The sequence below is a fragment of the Elgaria multicarinata genome, chromosome 3 (genome assembly GCF_023053635.1).
Source record: "Elgaria multicarinata webbii isolate HBS135686 ecotype San Diego chromosome 3, rElgMul1.1.pri, whole genome shotgun sequence".
Taxonomy (NCBI): domain Eukaryota; kingdom Metazoa; phylum Chordata; class Lepidosauria; order Squamata; family Anguidae; genus Elgaria; species Elgaria multicarinata.
The window spans coordinates 131170769-131188265 of NC_086173.1; positions in this window are offsets into that span (position 1 = coordinate 131170769).

Below are 17497 nucleotides of genomic sequence, written 5' to 3' on the forward strand. Positions count from 1 at the left end.
AATTTGCTCTGGAAGGTGCCTCTGGCACAAACTTTGGAGGCTTGGGGGCTGCAGACAAAGGGGGTATCTGTGGTGTCCACTAGAGTGGATAAAAATCATTTGATTTTTATCCACTCTGGTGGCAGGTGTGAGGAGGTATGTGTTGCGCTATCTTACATCAGCCCCTGAGACTCTTAAGCTTTCCCAAGAAGAAATTAGGTCCCTCATGACCACCACCATTAAACAGAAACAGGTAATTTATATTCGCTTCCAGAAAAACAAGAGATTACTTGAGATGAGTCAACATGACAAATCTTTAAAGGGCATTTCTTACATTTCTGCAAACATTTATTCATTGCAATAAGCAGCTCCCAATCTTAAAGGGGTTGCAGCGAAGCCACAAAACGTACAGTGCAATGCTGGCATGAGATTTTCCAACACAATCTCTACTTTCAGCAACAACTTTTCTTTAGCATTCCTTAGCAATTGGGGCCCAAGGAAAAGAAGCAGAAGTGTCACAGATTCTCTTGCAGTTCAGTCTCTTTGAAAGATTTGTACAGACAGTGTTCGCATGGTAACATGGCGCATGGGCATTTGATACTGAAGTGCAATGAAGCAGTATATGGAACAGTTACTGCTCACCTTATGGATAGCCCACATGGAGAAAGGTATTTTAGTTGCAACTGAAAGTAACTTAACTAAATCAGTCTAAAAAGTGAACAAACCAGAGGGAATATTTACATACAACATCACAACAAGAAAGAAAGAAAGAAAGAAAGAAAGAAAGAAAGAAAGAAAGAAGATTCATAATCACTATTCAGTTTTTGTTTAATGCATCCGGCTTCTTTGTGCTGACGTTACTCCCCTGGGGGATGAGAACCAATAAGTCCTCCACAGGAGTTGAAAGACAAGCTAAGGAATTGGCCAAATATTGTATAATATGTTTACACAGACCGGTGGGAAAGAAGTTAATTAAAGACCACGTCTATCCTTTGGGGTAGCTCATATATTAGTGTCACCAGATACCAGTGTGCTATTGTAGAAAACCTCCATATTTGGAAATGGCAGATGTGTCCACCATTTAGAAAGCATTTGAGACCTTTTGGCCACAAATATAACCTGAAATCTTCTTTTCAAAAGAATCATTTCACATGGGCAGAAGAATAGGACTCTACCCCTTTGGTAGCCAAAACTTGGTCTTCTTTTTGGGTCAGAAAGTGGCAGTTGCCCTTATGATACTATTAAATTGATACAAAGACATACAGAGGTACATAATTCACATGATGTTACTAATCAAGTGAGGCTTTGAGTTCAGCTTGAACTCAAAGCCTCATTGGGCATTCAGTTTCCTTGTTTGTTTGTAGCTCAATAACAGATCGCATACTTTGCATGAAGTTGAACCCAGGTTCAATCCCTGACATCTCCAGGTAGGTCTGGCAAAAAGCTGTTTCTGAAATCCAGGAGAGTTGCTGCCAAATAAACTCATGTTCCCAACAGGATATCACAATGAAACTTGGTGTATGTATTTACAACATAACTCTCCATTAAAAACCCAACATGACTGTCATGTCCATTTTTAAGTGGGTGGGATATCAAAACACATAATTCATTATCTAAAGTGATCCCCCAAAACATTTGTTCTCCAGAAGTAGACTGGTGTATTCCATTTGGGGTTAAGTAGCACTGAAGACAAATGCTGGAAACAGAAATAACATAAAGACAGGCTCACAGACAGTACTTTCTTCCGCTAAGCTGCTAGCCTGCCTTCACAACTGACCAGTCAAGCAAGCCAATCACTGGATTGAATACTGATTGAAGCCAATCAAGTGCTATCCCTCCTCGCTCAGTCCCTTGCCCACTGCCGCTTCATCCTCCACTTCTGGATGTTGAAAGCTGAAAAGCACCTGGTGCCTAAAACATGTGGCTTTACTTTCTCCCATGTTAGGCAACCAGCTCAAGGGCACTTTGTTATGGCATTTCTACAGCTTTTACTGCATGTTTGTGGTTGGTCACTCACAGACGTTTGCAGGTCTTTAACATGACATTCTCAACCTCCAGAGCATCTCCTGCACTTTTTGAGCTTTACCCTGCTTTTAAAAAGATTGGAGATAAGCTGATAACAAACGTTAATGCGAGGTATTGGCAGTGTGTAATGACAGCGTTGTGCTATAATACAGCCACTAGATGGTGCTGTATAATGAAACTAAAAAGAACTTTGCCAAGAAAAGAAGTTTTCAATTCAGATCACATGCCCTCCATATAAAGGAGTCCATCATAATCCCACAAAGAAACTAGAAGCAGAAATCCCTGATAAGGACGGAATTTCAGCCTCATGTGGTAAAGTTTCCATCCATCGAGAGGTGGCAGCAATCAAATGATTGAGTCAAGTGGTTCACTCTTAAGACAGGTCAGTTGCATTTTATACTACTTTCAGATACATAGCTTATCCTTCCAGGTAACTAAAAGAGCTCTATGACAAGAACCATGCACTTCAAAAGTTATTCTGCCAGTAGAAGATCAAGACATAGGTATAACTTTAGTCTTTGATCTGCTGTTATTTGTTTACTTAAAATATTTCTAGGCCTCCTTTAATGGCAAAAGCTTTCCCAAGGCAGCTTGCATAATAAAAATCCCATATAATATACTATTTATTTATTTATTTATTAACATTTAAATACCAACTTTTCTGCTAAAAAGCCATCAAGGTGATGTACACCAATGTAAAACAATAAAACCTTGCTGCAATAAAACAAGAACATTAAAAAAATCTTTACACCCTTCCTTTCTAAGAGAACGGGGGCCAATCGTTCTTGGGGGAGCACATTTGCTAATTAGGAAGCGAGCCCCGGAAAGCCCTTTCCCGTGTGCCTGGCAGGCAGGCCTCTGTGGGAAATGGTGCCCTCAAAAGGGCCTCTGCTGTAGATCTTAGTACTCGGGCAGGTTCATAGCATCTTGGAAGTATTTTTAGACCAGAGTTCAATTATAGTCCCATGGCAGCTTATGGCTTGGATCCAGCATTGTTGTTCAGTCAGCAAAAGGATACCACTGGTGGAACGGGGTTTGTACATCCTATTCTTTTCCCCGCAGCACCCCAAATGCTCTCCAGATCTCCAGGGGGTCCCACAACCCTCCAGAACAGTTTTGGAGGACATGCAGGAGACTGAAGGGATGATGCAGACTTCCCATTCCACCCCTGCAGACATCCCATTCCACCAATGGCATCGTTCCACTAGTGCAACGATGGTGCTACGGATGATAGCATACTCTTGCATATCAAAGACCTTTTGATACCAGTATTACGTTATTCTGATGTCATTAAAAAAAAAAAAGCATCCAGAAAATTGCCAGAGTGACATTTTTCTGTAATTTTGATGATATCTGCAACTAGTATGGACTGCAAGAATTATGTGGGAGACCCCAGATGGGTTGCAAAAGGTGAATATTGAAATCACATCTGAAAGGTTCCAAAAATGTAAGTAGAAAAATGGAATGGACAAAGCAGCTGTTAAGCGATAAATAAAAGTGTGTGTGTGTGTGTGTGTGTGTGTGTGTGTGTGTGTGTGTGTGTGTGAGAGAGAGAGAGAGAGAGAGAGAGAGAGAGAGAGAGAGAGAGAGAGAGAGAGAGAATTTCTCGAACAAAATAGGGAAGAAAAATGGCAGCTAGCATACTCAAAAAGCGGCAATGTTATCTATCCTGCTAAACCATACCTATCAGAAAAGCTTGGTAGGTTAGTGTGTGGAACAAACAGACAACATCTTATACATCTTGTGGAATTAACAGACAGCCTGGACACAAAGCTGGACTAAAACGGAAAGCTAGTTTTATTTCCTTCCCCCTTGCCCAGTGGCCCTGAGTGTCCTTGGTGCTGAACAGATATTGCATGTGTTTATAAGTCCCGTACCATTCCCATTTGATATTAGACAACTGCAAAATGCAACATAGTCTATGTGAGTTCCACAATCAGAAAGCAAGAAATAAATTACATACAAACCAGGATTTGCTAAAGTAACAAATTAAATTCATGTGACAAACTAAGTGAGAAACGAAATTCAAGAGCAAGGGTGCTTCCAGATGAGCCTTTTGTCATGCAATTGCCATGCTGGTTCCATGAAATTGTAAGGGGATGTCCAGTTGTCTTCAAATTATAACACTCCCGTGTTTTCCCACCACTTCTTCTGCCTCTTTAATTTCCACAAAAACATTGTTAAGATTAAGGAAGAAAAGAATAAATACCTACACAGTTCCTATACATCCTGAAAGCACACCAGGATGGTTCTATGCTGCTGCCAGCTTCCCCCACTGGGGAACCAGACAGGTCACTCTAGAACCCTGAGTCACTTCCACTGGCCCAGACAGGAATGCAGTTTCTCCAGGCACATCTGTGATCAGAGATATTGGCAGGGATTCCGCTGAGCAGTGCTCACTCACTCCCAGGGAACGCCCCAATATTATCTCCAATCACAGATCAGAGATCACAACAGGGATTCCTCCGGGGGGTGGGGCTTAGTGGCTATATTTTGCCCCCTGGGGAAATCCAGGATGTCTCCACAGACTGGATGGGGAATTTCCATGGCATGGGCCTGACTTGGCCTCTCATGGCTTACAGGCGTAATTGAGACTACACAGAAAATGCAAATAGAACATTATGAAGGTGGGTTAAAGTTGCAGACATTTCCTGAGCATATGTAGGCTGTGGGCCAATCTACACATGTGTCCAATTGGAGCTTCCCTTTCAGGGTTAATAGGAGCTCAGTGATTTTCATTTGGAGTGTAGCTGGAGAAGAAATGGTGGCACCCTTTACAAAATCTTTACAAAACAATTTGCAGTGACGTGTTTATCATTTCATGTAGGTTGACCCTGCCTTTATCACTGAACACAGCTTACCGTTGTCCCAAAGAAAGATGGCAAACTAGGATGTTGGAGGTTTTAAAGCTGTACTATTACATATGTATACTAACCCAAGAGTGACCAGATACAAAAGAAGGCAGGGCTCTTGCAGCTTTAACTGTTGGGATGGAGAGGGAATTTCACCAGGTGCTGCATGCATACAAATGACACCTGCTGAAATTCCCTTTTCTACGCAACTGTTAAAGATACAGGAGCCCTGCTCTCGTTTCCACATGGTCACCCTAGTAGTACTGAGTAAACGTGTATTACTATACACATGTATTACTATACTGTAACCTATCAGCCTTTTCCATGATACTACTCTCCATGAGATCATGGGGTCCAGGATCCTACTAACAATCCTCTCTTTCATTTCATTTCCCTCCTACCCCATTCCACTTCTAACTGATTTCTGTTGATTTCCTCCCCTTCATTTCCTCCTTCCCTTTTATTTCTCTAAACCTCAAGCCAAATTAATGCCATTTTTCTTTCTCCTTTTTCTGTTCCAGTTTATTCACATTATTCCCTCCTCTGTCCCAATTAATTTTTTCCTCCTTCATTGCCAAATGTATTTCTCTTGGCGCACAGAGCGCCCTTTCCACATTCTCCATAACATTTATTTCATATCACTGCACTGTTCAGATTAAATACCTTTTTAAAATGGTGCTGTGCTACAATCAATGTAAATGTTATCTCAGACCAGTGAAGCCTAAATACCATTGTTCTCCAACAGGCTGCCAAGAAAGAATTTGGAAGGAAGGAGGGAAGGAAGGGAGGGAGGGAGGGAGGGAGGGAGGGAGGAGAAAGAGAGAGAGAGAGGATAAATACTTGGATATTTATCCTTTCCTCACTGAGGCTTAACCATCCCTCCACGCTCCCGAGCACCCCCAGCACAAGCGTCTCATTCCCCCCCCCCACCCGCAAGCACTATTGGAAGCAATGGAAGTACTGCAAGCATCTTTATTTGTCAGCCACTAATCAGCACACGGCCAGTTGGGCATAGGGCAGGGTTGACTTATTAGTCAGGAAGGAAGGCCACCTTCATGCTTGGAAAGCCGCAACTGTTAGGGCTTCTCAGAGCCCTGCACCTCACTGCAGGAAGGGAAGCACTAGAAGAGGAGGCCCTCTCTCTCAGGGAGCAATGCCAGCCCAGTCACGCCCAGTTCATTTGGGGGTGGTGTGCCCAGATCCACTCCGCGATCCATTGGCGCACCCTCATGACCTCTACCTCTGCTGCCCACTCTGGAGGTGGATTCTGGGGGTGTGGAAAGGCCCACCAGAATGGCATCACTGTCATCACCTGGGCAAGGCAGGTCAGGGTGGTCCTCAAGTAACGTATCTCTATGAAACTGTGGTAGTAGTTGAAGTTCTTCTGCATGAGCGTCCGGCGGGAGCAGTGAGGGGCCATCAGCCATGGCTGAAGGGCAAACGCCTGGTGGGCTGTGTCAAACCAAGAAGGTGTGCCTTTTCATCTTGTACCAGCTGACTCTTCTCAACAATCCCTCAGGGGCTAGCTGCAAGATGACTAAGAGTGCAGTCCTAAAGGATGGATACTCTTTAGATGCAAGGAACAGGCAGGGCAGGCGGAACTGATAGAGATGTTTTCACTTCTCATTCTACCTTAAAAGCATTTTCAACCCATCTAGCTGACTTACCTTGCTGTAGGCAGGAACAAGCAACCTAGAGGCTTGTGGATCCAACAGATTTACCTCTCTCCTCAAGTCCCCCCTCCCTGCCACCAAACTGCCCCCTTCCCTCTCCCCTTGACCCTCTTCCATGGTTGCAACAGCAACCTCAGGAGACGAGCCACCACAGAACTTGCCACAACTGCCGGGAAGGGGAGAGATCCCCTTTCAGATCTCCCCCCCCCCAACATCATAGCTGTGCCTATGGTATGGGTGGAGGTGGGGTAATCTGCACCATCCTATGGTCCCTCCTAGGGACCATAGGATGATGCTCTAAGGTATGAGTGATAGTAGCAATGCATTTGTTAGAACCCATGTTACAGACAAAGAATAATCAACCTTGAAAAATCACGTCATCACAGAGAAACCTCTCAAAGGGCCTGGTACTGACAAAGCTGAACACATTTAAGTCCCGTTGATTCAGTGTGCGCATGTACTTAGCTCTCTCCCATGTAAATCAGTGAGACTCTGAAGTGTTTGAATTGGCAGGATTGCAATAAACAAAATTTTGGACATTCTGATCAAAATACTACATATGGGTAGGAGGTGCTTGTATTCTATATTTAGAATATAATATCATTCCTACATATGCTTCTTTTATAGTTATTTATTTAAAGGACAGAAAAGTATGTATTTCAGTTTGGACCACCCACATTACAATATAAAGGGCCACTTGTTTACAGAGTTTTCTTAGAGGGTAATAAAAATGGCATGGCCCGTTTACTAAAAATAAAAACGGTGCAAATTTATTCTAGCCAATGCTTTGGAGCGAATGCCTCTATGAATGTTGCTATTGTACTTACTCCTTGCTGTCCTGCTATTGCGATACGCTGTCCATAATTACAAGCATCCCTTTCCAACAACACTCAGTTCTAAAAAAGAAAAAGGGGAAAAAAGAGCTTCACATGAAAGAAATCCCAAGCCCAAAATGATGTTTCATTAAACCCACTAAAGATTTTTTTTATGAGTGGTTCCCTCAAAATTAAACTAGCTTCTTTCTTTTCTTTTCTTCTAAATTATGTCAGAGATTTTTCAGCCTCTGATGGATGTTTTCACTCTGAGAGACCATTATTATTACTTTTCTTATATAACAATACAGACAACAGGGACCTGTAGTTTATTAGAACCAATGCTACATCTGCCACAAGTGCCTCAGGCCAGAATATGGGTGTCCAAGCCAAAACTTATTCTTTTCATTTCTGTTCTGCGCCACTAACTAGCTGTACGCTCACACAGTCCCCTTTAAGCTCTGTTGTTAAACTGTTGGCGGCCCATAGTGGTGCACTCTGAATGTACTCTCCCACTCCGTTCCTTCATGCTTCCATCTCTCCTCACCCCATCCCCAATCGTGTGGCTTAGCTCTCTCTACCAACCCTAGCGGGGTGGGGGGAGGGGGGACAGGTGACCTACTTTATAGAGGACAGTGATCTATCTAGCTGGCTTACCTTGTCATCTACCCTGACTTACCAAGTCAAGCTTAGAGAGAGAGAAAACATAAGAAACCATAACAGTGAACACCTGGACAGCAGACTGAACAAGCACGCACACAGGTCCCCTGGTCATAGTTTATATTGCATAGCTATATTGCATTTCTACTTAAATAATATAATCGTTTCTAAATTTGCATTGATGCATCTAAACTAGCAAATGCAATTTTTGTGCAACCCTGGGTGCTCTTTTATCCCTTTTTTTCTTTTGGCAATGTCTAACTGACCACCCTAATCCTTCCCTTCTCCAGGAATTCATATTTTATGCTCCCCATAGTAAACCTAACGTCTCTCTCTTCTCACTGTGGGGAGACGGAGAAATAGATGCACCCAGAAACTCTCAAGCCCTTCCCTACACACCTTATAGGGGACAGATTAATATGCCAGCTCTTGAAAGGATGGTCTGGCCCTTCCCACAGGGAGAGCAAAGGACAAGGCAGGCCTCGAGATGATGCTTCAAAGTAACATCTATCATGTGAAGAACCGCAATGCATTTCAACCACAGGTCTTCCTTAGGCGCGAAGTTTTTTCATGCATCTTATTCTGGCACACTATCAAAAACTCATTCAAGAAAGTCTTAATTTATGCAAATTATTACTATTTATTTATTTATTTATTGCATTTTTATACCACCCAATAGCCGAAGCTAATTGTTGTCATGCCATGTTATCCTATTTTCATGATTTCTGCAGGCCAATAGCATCAACAGATCATATGTGGTGCAAGACGCATAAGGCTACAGCAATGGCACAGCATGTTCTTAGCCTCTCCTTATTCCTCCATTTTTCATTCTGTGCTCCAGATCAATAAGATCATAGCATTATTACAAGGCATTACATGTGGGGCTACCTCTGAAGGCGGTCTGGAAACTTCAGCTTAATGCAGAATAGAACAGCAAGGCTGCCTACTGGAACTGACAATTTTGAAGAAATTACTCCAGTGTTGCATCAACTGTGCTTGTTGCCACTCAGTTTCTGGCCCCAATTCAGAGGGCTTCTCCACATGGAGCTTTTATTCTATAATTGAGATCTGTTACTCACAGAAGTTTGCAGGTCCTTTACACATCGTCGTCAACCTCCAGTGCCTCCCTTGTGTTTTCCAAGCATTTCCATGGCTTAATTTGAAACAGAAATAATGAGCTAACAAAAACATCCATTGTCAATCAGACTGACATGTACATGAAAAGTAGGGTGACCATATGGAAAGGAGAACAGGGCTGCTTTATCTCTAACAGTTGTATAGAAAAGGGAATTTCCACAGGTGTCATTTGTATGCATGCAGCATTTGGTCAAATCCCCTCTTCATCACAACAGTTAAAGCTGCAGGAGCCCTGCCAAGTGTGACCAGATACATTTTTAATGTTTTAATAGTTTGATATTTTCAGCGTATTAATGGTTTGGATCCTTACCTTATCGTTGTTGTTTTTAAAATAATAATAATAAATGCAAACCACCCCAAGTACATCTGCCAGTTGGGCAGTATATACATGTAATAAATAAATGAACCGGCCCTCCCTGCATACCCCATAGCTGAATAGTATAATGAGCACCATTACACAAACCTTTGCAGAGTGATGGATTTTTATTTTACTTTATTTTTTGCTTTGGTCGACTTCTTAGTCTATCCAGCCTGCTTTGAAATAATAGTTCTATACAGCTGATTTTGGAAGCAGACAGTTACATTCTCCATCAATATAATTTCTTCAGGCTTCTTAAAAGCAGGTCTTCTAAGCAGGGCAGGAAGCCCAACCCGCACAAGGCATTGTCTAAAATAAACCTATGCCAGTATCAAATTATGCCATCAAAGCAATCCCCATTGACTGATGTCATTTAAATTCAACCAGTATTGTTCTTGGAAGCAATCCATGATACACATTCAACACTCATCTGTCAAAGCTAACTTGTCAGGGCAAGCCAAATGGATTGGCTCTCTCCATCAAAATGAATGGGGAAGACATTCTGGGCAAGGATTTCTGGATCAGAGCATTCATGTATTATTTATTGCGCCTGCTAACAATACAAAGGGTGCTTATTAAGATTAAGCGGTACATGGCTGTGCTTGGAAATCAACCCAGCACAGACTTTTCATCCACTTGTTGTAGTAGTATCTTTATACAAAGTAAACAAGAGCAAATACAGTTCCAGGAATATAAAAGCTTTTAAACACCTGCCCCCAAAATACTGAAAATTTTGGAAGCTTGCTGAAACAACAGCAGCAGCAGCAAAATAATATAGATGAAACCAAGGGATAAGCAAAGATGGTTTGGAACACGTACACAAAAGTCATCCTGCATAAATCATGGTTACAACCCATAAAATCTTTGACCCTGGCATAAGCTACAAAGTTCAAAGGTGATGTTGCATTATGTATTTATAGCTTGCCTGAACCATTATTCATTCTTTTTCATTTTAAAAGATATATAAAGAGAACATGCTTATATAGAGAAGCGCTGGTGGCAACAACTTTGGCCGTGATGAATATAACCTCCGATTTGCTTTTCAGTATTAAAATTTAGCTCATTTGTCACTTGTTTGGCCTTCTGGATTTAGGACAGGGCAGAGTCCTCCAAATGAAGATTTACAATGTCCTATAAATACAGGGGGAAAGCAGACAATGCACAAGTATCAACTTCAGACCAGGACCAAGACTGTCCTTTGTAGCCTGCAAATGATTGGGGGCAGCAGGGTGGGGCAAGGGGCAACCAGACTGCTTTCGGATAATATGTAGGAGGAAGATGCAAGGAATCTGTGACATTAGTCCTGCAAGCATTTCCCCTGAAAACAGTCAGTGCAATCCTAAACAGATTTGATCAGAAGGAAATCCCATTAGGCTCGACATGGCTTACTCCCAAGTAAGTGTACATTTACACTTCCAGCCACAGATGAACAATCCAAATTTAGCCATATCTCATTTTCATTGGAATATTACCAAATGGATGAATGCAAACAAAGACAAAAGAAGCATCAACATTTCTTACAGATCGTTTTTATTTTTGTTTATTTAAATGAAAACACTCCCAGCCATTTCTATTGTAACTGGACCAGTATATGGTCTCTCAATTCCAATTAGAGCCAGTGTGGTGTAGTGGCTAAGGTGTTGGACTGGGAGTCAGGAGATCCGGGTTCTAGTCCCCACTCGGCCATGGAAACCCACTGGGTGACTTTGGGCCAGTCACAGACTATCAGCCCAACCTACCTCACAGGATTGTTGTTGTGAGGATAACATGGAGAGGAGGATTATGTACAGTATGTCGCCTTGGGTTCCTTGGAGGAAAAAAGGCGGGATATAAATGTAACAAATAAATAAATAATTAAATAAATTTCTTCCCCCATCTCTTCTTTCTGCTCTACATGTGGGATATAGGAGTTTTGAACCCTGTTCAGGTGACTTGAAAAAACTCTACTGTATTGCATGGGTACAGAAGCTCTTTCAGCCCAGGAGCTGAATTCCATTTTGGAAAAGCTCTTGGAGGCCACATTCCAGTGTAGGCAGGCACCAAGGGGGTGGGGCCAAAAGGATCTCAGCCAATCATGCCAGCATATTCTTGCTCAAAACTCTTCTTGTTGGTAACTAAGCTTTTTAGAATGGGTGTGGGGGAGGACTGCACAAACCCTCAGAACTCACCAAACAATTGGTGGGTAGAGGAAAGGGGGGCGGGACCAGGGGAAGGAGCATGGCCATCCAGGGAAATTCAGAGGGCCAGATTTGGACCTCAAGAGGGCTGGATTTGGCTCACCAGTCTGAGGTTCCCCACCCCTACACTACAGCACTGCTATAGTTCACTAATAGCCTGAAGCTGACATTGCTGCACTACTTTCCTATCAAAGAATGCCAGGATTGGCTACTGCTGGTTGCAGGATTTAATCCTGAAGACGAAATAAATAAATCAGAGGTCTCTGCAGGCTACATTTAAAAATGTTAACCCCAGAAACATGTTGGGCTACTTCGAATAAATCTTTTTTAAAAATTTACATCTTGGGACTTTGTTTCTCCTTTTCATAAGGCGAACCATGATGAATAAGACCAAGGGTCCATCTAGTCGAACATTTTGTTCACACAGTGGCCAACCATCTGTTGACCAAGAATCCACATACAGGACCCGAGCAGGACAAAATTTGCTGTGTGATTTTGGATATTTTCCAGTTTTGTCTTACTTTGATCAACAGTGAGCACCTGAACTGCAGACTGAACAGACAGGCATTCAAGGCTTCTTTAAATGATTTATAGCACACTTGTGTCTGGCCGCTCACAGAAGTTTGTGGGTTGTTTCGACAATGATGTCAGACTTCTGCAGGTTATTCTGTAAAAAAAATTTTTTGGATATCCCGATTCTTCTGAAATATCTCGGTATTTCCTTTTGTGTGCAGCTGAAATTGCACTTCAAAACACCCAGTAGATGGCACTGTTCCCATTCATTACCATGAGCACCAGGAAGAGGAGGAAGGTTTCAGTTACAGACTGCGTGGTCACCCCTCTTCTCCCATGTAAAGCAGAGCCCATTACAATTGCGCAAGAGAAGCAGGAAGTAAGTGCCGGTAAATTAATGCGATTTCCCTTTAATCTAAAGAAGCCCACAGCTCACTGGTCTTAGTCTTCCCCACTATGGTAAGCTGTACTGTATTTCTGTTTAAATTATAGTAATTATTTCTAAATTTGTCTGTCTCTATATAAATTAGCATATCAACATGTTAAGCAAATCGCTATCCTCTTTTGTCCTCTTCTTTAGAGATGTATTTCCTCTTTTTTGGTGATTCCTCAGTTGCCACTTGAACACTTTGGTAGGCCAAGGACATGTATGAAACTGCCCTAGCCATTTATCCTCCGCGGAAAAAGTGCTCATTAATAATCTGCATATATTAACTTAAATGCATGCAAATTTTAAATTGCCTATTGCTAATCTTGGAGCAAAGAAGAACCATTAATTAGCCAAGTAGAAAAAACACACAAATAAAGCCAAGTCACTGGTCCAGCATTAACGCAGTTTGAAAGATTCAATGCAAAATAAAAATGGAGAACAGAAGCAGCCAATTTTTATTTCTTTATCTGCTCTGGAATAATTTTACCAGATGGATACTTCTAGACAAAAGCTTTCCATTTCTGTTTCAGAAGGAATAACCATTAAATCCCAAACCAAGGCAATAATAGATGCTAAGAGATATAATGTCCCATTCAAAAAATAATTCCATTGCTACTATTTTTTAAATGAGAAAACACACTCTATTGGTTTTCATTAAGAAAAAAGCCCTGGGGGACATCAGTGTGTTTTGACTAATTTTTCATTTATCAAACTTATGGTTCATTTATTCTTTAATGGTAAGTAGGAGTTTACTCCAAGCTTGTAATTTCTGGTGTCTAACATAAAAATAATATGATAGATCACCTTGCTTATGAGCGTCACATTTTTCTTTTTCTTTCTCAGAAATATTGAAAGTGATTATGCTTGACTTGAGCAAATTAAAATGAGATATTTGTTGTTTTACTCCACAGTTTTAAACACATTTACTTGGTAGTAAATTCCTTTTATGTCAGCAGTGCTTACTTTCAAGTAAGAATGCTAGGACAACTATCCTAGCCTTTCATCTATTTTAGAAAACATTGAGTTATTAAAAAATATATATGCATCCACCCAAGTGACGTATCAGCCTGTGACTTATTGGGTAGCTGAACCTATTACAGCTCAATATGCATCCACTATAACCTATGAAGCAGCTGCCATTTTTATCACCCTTTTTAAATAAAACAGCCGTCTTTTAAGTAGCGTCTAGATATATCTATATCTAGATAAATACATTTAAATAGAAAAATGCCACAAAGGAAAGAGTGTTATACTGCTATACAACACACACACACACACACACCCCTCACCCCTTTTCAGTCACTGCTATTTTAGCAAGATGGTAGATGGAAGTTTGGTGGTGTTGTTTTTTTAAATGTATCATTATAGATGCATTGCCCTATATCCCTATAATGCTATAATACTTTTATTCTAAAGTAGCATTATGGCACTGTAGGGAAACAGTGCTATACCAGTGTAATTCTAATTACTGTATTTTCTGGCGTATAAGGCTACTTTTTAACTCAGGAAGATCTTCTCAAAAGTTGGGGGTCGTCTTATACGCCCAGTCGTCTTATACACCAGAAAATACGGTAAATGTTTTAGGGGACCTTTGGCAAAATGCCCTCTCTTTGGTCCCCTCTTCCCTTGCGCTTACCTGGCAGAGGTGGCACATGCAGCAGCGAGCTGCAGCTTTCATTGCCTAGAAAACTGGGCTTGCTGAAATTATCTGTACCACCAGCCTGAAGACCCAATTTCAGTATAAACGGTGTATTTTAATGCTACGTTGAGATGTCTCCCCTCTGAGCAATACTGAGCCGTCAGCATTTGCAAAGGTTTTCCTCCCTTCTTTCCCAAGGAGAAATTAGTTTGACATTGGCTCCTGGTGAAGTTTTAAATGTAAACACAGTGAGACACAATTCGTCTTTATGGCTCCATTTACCTGTTGGTGTCTTTCACCGCCTTCACTGTAAATGCACATTGCGCATTTCAGAGACTTTGCATCACCAATATGTCTCCCGCTTGAAGAGCTTTGATAAAATGACTTTGAACATCTTTGCCAAGAGCATTAAAAAGACAAGACAAAACAGGGGCTCAGACTCCATAATCTTAGGCAGGGGACAGAGAGAGATTGAAAGTGGTTTGAGAGAGACACGAGCTCCAGTACTTTACACACATTTCTTGTTTCCCTGCTATTGTTTCTGGTCAAATAGATTTTGGAAATGACCAAAAATGCATAAAAGCTTGTTTAACTAGAGGCAAGGGAAGTGTGAGCAGCACAAGCAGTGATCCCTCTTTCAAACCAACATCAGCTCCCAGAAAGAAAAAGAAGAAAAAAGTCTATCTTTACAGTGGCAGAATCTATATTTGGGATTATGGTGGCCAGTTGCGAATTGGGGAAAGAAAGGGTGGAAAGGAAATGCACCACCGAAAAGCAGACAAAAAAAAAGGATACTGATATGCTAATTTATGCATAAAGCTGCAAAATTAGAAACAATTATTCTAATTTAAATAGTCTTCAATCTTCAATTCCTTTTATTACAGTCAACAGACTAATAAAACATATAAAAACATATAAAAACACATAATAAGTATTTAAAATACATGAAATTAAAACAGAGTATGGTTACATGAGCCTCCTTAAAGTTCTGTGCTAGAAGCAAAGGAAAATCCTGCCACCATAACTGATCTGGTAAGGATTGTGTGATTAAGAAATTTAGCAACTTGTTCAGTGGTATGCTTATCTTAACCCTGTAAATAGTAATATAGACCATCTTACCATAGTGTGGAAGACTTGGGTGCTCTGCCCAGTCTACTGCCCAGGAACTCCTGATAGGCAACTTCAAGGCCCTTCTCATGGTTCGTTATCTTTGAACTGGCCTTGGACGGGGCAGCCCTCCAAACCAGAAGACAGCCCCCAGGCAGATCTTCAGTAAAAAAAGATTGGCCTTTGTAACACATGGCCACCATATTTGAGATCCAATCCTCAAACGAGGATCCATTCCTCAAACATTTTAACAGATGTGAGTGGTTTGATTTTTCAAGCTTTTAGCAGCTTTGGCTGACGCAGTTACTCACAGCGTGGCCAGCTGCATTTTAGTCTTGCCCACTGGCAAGGCTTGTGGGGGGACGGAATGCACTACCAGGTCACCGCAACTGGCAAACTCATGGGGAAAAGGTGTTTCTGCTTTTACAGCAGGATCATAGAACCGTAGAATAGTAGTGTTGGAAGGGGCCTATTAGGCCACCGAGTCCAACCCCCTGCTCAATGCAGGACTCCACCCTAAAGCATCCCTGAAGGCTGCCTCTTGAAGGTCTCTAGTGTGGGAGAGCACACAACCTCCCTAGGTAAATGGTTCTATTTTTGTACTGCTCTAACAGTCAGGAAGTTTTTCCTGATGTCCAGCTGGAATCTGGCTTCCTGTAACTTGAGCCCATTATTCCGTGTCCTCCACTCTGGGATGATCAAGAAGAGATCCTGGCCCTCCTCTGTGTGACAACCTTTCAAGTATTTGGAGAGTGCTATCATGACTCCCCTCAATCTTCTCTTCTCCATGCTGCTTAGTAGTGTCACATTGGGGTTCACATTTCAGATAGGGACCTGGCTAACTTTTGGGATGTAGTTAGTGTAGTAGACTATGGAAGGGGGCATGGCTTGCTCAAATTCAGAGGCAGGATGTGTGATTTGTATATTTCTATCAGGGACTCCCCTTTTAACATATTTTGAGGTCATGCACAGGGCTGACATCAAGAATAGGCATGGTCGGGCACTTGCTGAGTGCCCACACCCCAGTAGGGGCCCACTGACAAGAGCTGCCTAGAGTTGTTCCTCCTCCTCACCATTGCAGCCTGCTTCTTCACTTGCCTCTTGCTCTCACCCAGACAACGGTGATGGTGAGAAGTCGGAGCAGGAGATGCCACTGCCCAATTGCTCATTGACTCTCTACCTGTCAAGCAAGGAAGGAGTAGCCATGATGGGAAAGAGCGCTTCTTTCTGTCCAATGTTGCCCATTCTGTCTACATCCTTGAAGATTCTCTGGTTGAGCTTTTATATTGTATTTTATATTATGGTTTTATACTTTGAATGGTTTTAATTTTTGTGAACCGCCCAGAGAGCTCTGGCTATTGGGCGGTATAGAAATATAATAAATAAATAAATAAATAAATAAAGAGGGCAAAGAGCAATAGCAGCTGGGAACAATGGTGGTGAGAGAGCAGACACACTGAGGGAGGGGCCCCATTGAGAGTACCTGGCCCAAGGGCCCTCAGAAACCTGGAGGATAGGTGAGCACACAGAAGTTAACCATGGTTAAAATAAGCAACATTTGAATGGGTGGTGTATAGGCGCCAGACACAAATGGATACATATAAGAATATTTCGTCGGCCTTTGTTGAAGTTTATGTATAATCTCTTGTTTTTCAGAAAGCTCTGTTTTCATATATATATATATATATATATATATATATACACACACACACACACACACACACACATTTCACATTTATTAACAGAAATGAATACATGTAATCATGTTGACTTTTTTTTTCTTTTATGGTTTGGTTTTGCTTTGTTCTGCTGAAATGCACATTAATAATAATAATATTAATAATAATAATAATAATAATAATAATAATAATAATACTCTTTGCTTACTACGGATTCTTATCCACCTTCAAACCCTAGTTAAGCAGACAACCTAGTGAGCTCTAGCTGTGGTTAACATCAGAGAAGATGTATTCCCCATCAGCAGTTAAGGCAGACGGTAAGAATTTACTCTGGGGACAGGCTCCAAGGAGAGAGTGTGGAATCCTATAGCTTATCTCCAATATTTTTAAACTATCCTTAAGAGAGCCCTAATGTTGAATCTGCACTGCTTTCTAAGAATGGGTGACTAAACATCC